Here is a 5550-nt window from a genome sequence, read left to right as displayed (position 1 = left end):
TTGCGGTTCCATCGCCCTAAAGTCTATGGGTTTTTTGAATGGGTTTTTGCTAAATCGCCTGAAATAAGGTCTGTGGTTAACAAAGCCTCTAAATATTTTCACGTTTTGATCTATGACATAAAACACACCAGTTTTTACCCGCTTGTGATTTTTTAAACCTTTACTGTGTCTTCAAAACTTCGGTTGCTAACAAAGTGCTAAAAGGGACTTTAGACGTCATCATGACAAACAGGACATTTGGACAGCATTTCTCATGAAAAAGTGGATAAGTATTCATACACAGCGCATATCATAAACTTTATTTAGAAAACATCGTTATTTAAAAACATGCTTGCAGATTGAGGAAGCTTGGTGGTGACGACGTTGATCCGCGACCATGGTGTGCTGTAGTCCGTTTAGCCTGCTGTCAGCTTTTTATATCTGACAACTTTATTTAGGCTTCAAAATGTATAAATGTTGTTTTAACTTGTAAAGATTATCATGATAGACAAAACGTGTAAGTGTCATAAATTTGTTAAACACAAAGTTTATTTTCTGCAATTTTCCAAAAGTCTATGGGGAAAATGAATAGGATTTCGATCGAGGGAACCCATGCGCCGCTAACTTCCGTTTTAGCCAATAGGATCTGGCTCATAGACTGTAAAAAAAGATGGACGACGCGACGTCGCTTCCTTCCATTGTAATGAACTGAAGCCAAAATGGCCGACCGAATGGGCGCTGACATGTTACGCAATACGTAAGTTTGGAGCCTGGGCATGCGCAGAAGGAACCGTCAGTGGAGCCGGAGGTGGAGTCGCGATATCAAACTTCCGCCCAGACGACTGCGTCATCATTCATGTATTTTAAATAGACTATAAAAATTATATACAATTTAAAATTCTACCTATAAAATAATAGGCTATTCTATTTCTAGAGCAATAATACTTTTAAAACAGCAAATTCAGTAGATAAAATCAATATAATATGCCACTAGAAACAACTCTAAATCGTCAGAAACGGTCCTGCCATTTTAAATCAAGTTCAACTAATGTTACAGGAGATCGATTGCTGTAATTAGAGTAAGCTATCATTAGTTTTGTCCTGCTAATTATTATTTTATACCCATAAAAATAATAAGTAACTGCCAGATAACGATCACCTGCTTTTTCCCGACATTGTTAACATTAGGTGTGTTATCTTAACTAATAACATTTATTAATTAGCTTATAACACCCATATTTAATGTTACAGAAAAAGGTTCAGTGATCCGTCAGATCCTGTAGGTCGGTTAGTACAGTTTACTGCTGAACAACTCATTTTGTTGGTGTTAAATAACAAATAAATCGAAAATTAACAGTTAGTTATACATCTTCAATCTCCCCTCGAAGCTCCGACAGTCCTCAGACAAGCTGAGCTGTCAATCAAGTTCGAATCATGACGACACGCCCCGTTTTTATAGCATCAAATTGCTAGCTAAAATCTAAATCATCACAAAAACGAACAATTGAATATATATCAGTGTGATAACAACTACCTTAAATGACCAAAACCATTTTTCATAAAGTTTTATTTGAAGCAGAATTTATTTTTAAGTTTTCACTGAAGTCTCATTCGACTGCATTGAGAGGGCGGGGTTTATGACCTGTACTGCATCCAGCCTCCAGGGGGCGATCAAAGAGCCAGTGGCTTCACTTTTCAGAACGTATGAGACACACCCGATCTGGCTGCAGACCATAAGCGAGTGGAGCTCCACTCTCGAACAGGAAATACGTCACCTCCACTTGAATTAATAAAGGAGGACAAAGATGGCGTCGCTGTGAGTTTTTCTCAGGTAATTTTACCACATCATCGCTACAATGGCAGACTGACGCTGTTGTAATGTGCAAGTGAGTTGCCAAGCTCATTTTCAGGATGTTTATTGATGTCCACACAACATCCATTGTGTCCTCACCATGTCCATTACGCCCACTAAAGGGTTAGTTCGACCAAAAATGAAATTTCTGTCCGTTATCACTCTCTCGCATGTTGTTCCACATCCGTAAGACCTTTGTTCACCTTCAGAAAACAAATTAAAGGGTTAGTTCACCCAAAAATGAAATTTGTCATTTATTACTCACCCTCATGCCATTCCACACCCGTAAGACCTTTGTTCATCTTCAGAACACAAATTAAGATATTTTAGTTGAAATCCAATGGCTGCGTGAGGCCTCCATAGGGAGCAATGACATTTCCTCTCTCAAGATCCATTAATGTACTAAAAACACATCTAAATCAGTTCATGTGAGTACAGTGGCTCAATATTAATATTATAAAGCAACTAGGATATAGGATAATAGGAAAAAAAAAAGTGATGGCTGATTTCAAAACACTGCTCATGATTCGGATCACGTGTCAAACTGCTGAAATCACGTGACCTTGGTGCTCTGAACAGCTTATCCGAACTGCTGATTCGACACGCTGATTCATAACGCTCCGAAGCTTCCTGAAGCAGTGTTTTGAAATCGACCATCACTATATAAGTTGTTTTTTTGTTTGTTTTTGTTTTTTGGCACACCAAAAATATTCTCGTCGCTTTATAATAATATTGAACCGCTGTACTCACATGAACTGATTTAAATATGTTTTTAGTACATTGATGGATCTTGAGAGAGGAAATGGCTCTGTGAGGCCTGCACAGCCAGCAATGACATTGGATTTCATCAAAAATGTCTTAATTTGTGTTCCGAAGATGAACGGAGATGGGTGTGGAAAGGCATGAGGGTGAGTAATAAATGACAGAATTTTCATTTTTGTGTGAACTAACCCTTTATTATAGTTTTGATAAAATCTGAGGGTATATGATCCACACATAGGCAGCAATGCCATTACCCCTTATGAGGTCCAGAAAGGTAGTAAAGACATCAATAAAATAGTCTTGTCACTTCATAACATAAAAGGAATAGTTCACCTAAAAATGAAAATTCTGTCATCATTTACTCTCCCTCAAGTTGTTCCAAACTTATATATCGCATGCGATTGTCACGCACATTTCGTCAGTAAAGCCGGTTCCCTGATTACCGCTAAATCGCCATCAGCTGCTTTCAGAGAGAGCGGGATTTAATAGACAGAGCCGTAGTTCACTGACAAGCCACGCAATATCACGTTCATATTGCAGATGAATCGCCTTCGATAATGAACGCGGTATTGCGTAGCTTGTCAGTGAACTATGGCTCTGTCTATTAAATCCCGCTCTCTTTGAAAGTACCTGATGGCGATTTAGCGGTAATCAGGGAAACTGACAATGCACGTGACAATCGCATGCAATATATCGCCCATCCCTAGTATAAATGTCTTTGTTCTGCTGTACACAAAGAAAGATATTTGGAAGAATATTTGTAACCAAGCAGATCTAGCCTAAAATACTATGTTAGTCAATGGTGGGCTAGATCTGCTTGGTTACAAATATTCTTCCAAATATCTTTCTTTGTGTACAGCAGAACAAAGACATTTATACAAGTTTGGAACAACTTGAGGGAGAGTAAATGATGACAGAATTTTCATTTTTAGGTGAACTATCCCTTTTATGTTGAACCAATGTTGTCACGTTGACTATTTAATCAATGTCTTTCCTACCTTTTATGGACCTCAAAAGGTGCAATGACGTTGCTGCCTATGTGTGGATCAGATACCCTCAGATTTCATCAAAAATATCTTAATTTGTGTTCTGAAGATTAACGAAGGTCTTTCGGGTTTGGGAGACATGAGGGTGAGTAATAAATGACAGAAGTTTCATTTTTGGGTGAACTAACCCTTTAACACAGTGTTACTGAGCACCTCATTTTTATTTGTCTTGGTGAATTAATACTCATACAAAGACATGGCAACATAATAGCCTTTCTGCCTTTACAGTATGCCTGGTACATAACTATGGAGGCAGCGTTTGATTTCACCACTGTAAGTGCAGTCTTAGTGTTGACATGAAAATGTTTGTTAATTGTGGTGAGTTACATTACAACTGTTCTTATCTTCAGTCTGACATGCCATATCTGAGGAGGTGGTGGTGCAAGGTTTTGCTGGAGAACCTTGGGATTGAGGGGTATGGTTTGTGAAATAAAAAGTAGCACATTAATAGATACTACTAACAAAGTGGGAAAGCATGATGAATATATTTGGTCAATGTCAATTACAGACATGGTCGAAGATTTGCCAATTTTACACCAGAAGGCAGGGAGATGGGGGATGGTAGTCTGCCGCCTGTCTTACGTGTCCCCAGGAAAAGGAGACGTAGCACTTTGGTAATATTTTGTTGAAAAGTAGTGAAAAAAGCATGTATAAATAAGTAGCTGTTTCATAAGCAATCTGTTTTTTATGTTTTACATTTTGAAGGTACCTACACTCCCAGCAAAGATATCAAGGGCTTCAAAGGATATTTTGCAGGCATAGTTCAAATTTAGCATTCTCTCTCTGTCTCTTTCTTTCTCTTACTCTCTTCCCGTCGCTCCACGCTCATTTGAATGAATTGGGTGCAGCCGTTTTCATGGGCGAAGCTGAAGTGATTCTACGGTGGATACTGGCTGTGAGGGGGAGCCTTCTCATCTAGTTCTGTCCTGTTTCCCCACGTTGTAGCATGTGTATGTGCATTATTGAAACTGTGGTGTGTCATTGCTGGATTGCAGTATCAATTAAACAATTAAAACTGTTAAATTGTGGAAATTATTCTTATTTTACTGTGGTTAATTTATGTGATTTTACAAAATTCTAATTAATACTCAAATTATTCATAATTTAAAATTGTAATATAAAGTAATTTAATGTTTTATTTAATGTTCACTGTTAAATATCACAAACATAATGTGTACTTTCTAAAATGTATGGACTTTTACATTGGTAGTTGAACTGTTGCTCAAAAAACAAACATGAACAAATAGCAGAGGCAGCAAACTCCCAATCAAGCGGGCCAATTTTCATAAGCAAGCCTTGGAAGCCTGTAAGCTTGCCTTCTGCCACAACTTTCCCCCCATAGAAGTATCATATGGAATAATCAGAATGTGCTGCGTGGGAAATTTTTTAAAAGAATGGTTTGACAAAGGTGTAACTTTTATTTTAGATTTGTTAAAAAGGGATGGTAACTTCTATTCCTATTCTGAATTTACAACAATGTTTAAACTGGATACCTCATCTAAAATTTATCATTAGGTTATTAAATCTCTCTCACCCAAACTTATATCTAGTTAGGGCATATTGTAATTACAGAGTAGCAAAATGTGAAGTACCCAAATTGTCAATTGGAGGTCTGGAGCTCTGTAACGTTAAATGTAACAATTTTTGGATGAGAAGAATCCTTAAGTTTAGTTGTCACCCAAAAGCTTTTTTTAAATGGAAAAAAATAAATATCTTTCTACTATTATTGTATGGTCTGGTATCATTAAATTTTCTCTGCCTACAGAAAACTTTATTTTTGAAATAATTAATGTTCTGTTTTTGTGGGAAACAGGGTCAAAGGAGATGGACTATATATATATATATATATATATATATATATATATATATATATATATATATATATATAATTATTATTATTATTATTGGTCT

The 5550-nt window shown here is 36.8% G+C and overlaps 1 long non-coding RNA gene across 1 annotated transcript; it reads left to right on the top strand.

Moving 5' to 3' along the window:
* The first annotated feature begins 3674 nt into the window (after positions 1 to 3674).
* On the top strand, positions 3675 to 4661 carry LOC137024074 (uncharacterized). The gene is made up of 3 exons (XR_010895625.1): positions 3675 to 3912; positions 3990 to 4054; positions 4148 to 4661. It is a non-coding gene; the product is annotated as an uncharacterized lncRNA (long non-coding RNA).
* Positions 4662 to 5550: the final 889 nt, after the last annotated feature.

This window comes from Chanodichthys erythropterus, chromosome 8, assembly GCF_024489055.1.
Source record: "Chanodichthys erythropterus isolate Z2021 chromosome 8, ASM2448905v1, whole genome shotgun sequence".
Taxonomy (NCBI): Eukaryota; Metazoa; Chordata; class Actinopteri; order Cypriniformes; family Xenocyprididae; genus Chanodichthys; species Chanodichthys erythropterus.
The sequence above is the reverse complement of the archived record's forward strand: the minus strand, read 5'-3'. Positions and strand labels throughout refer to the sequence as shown.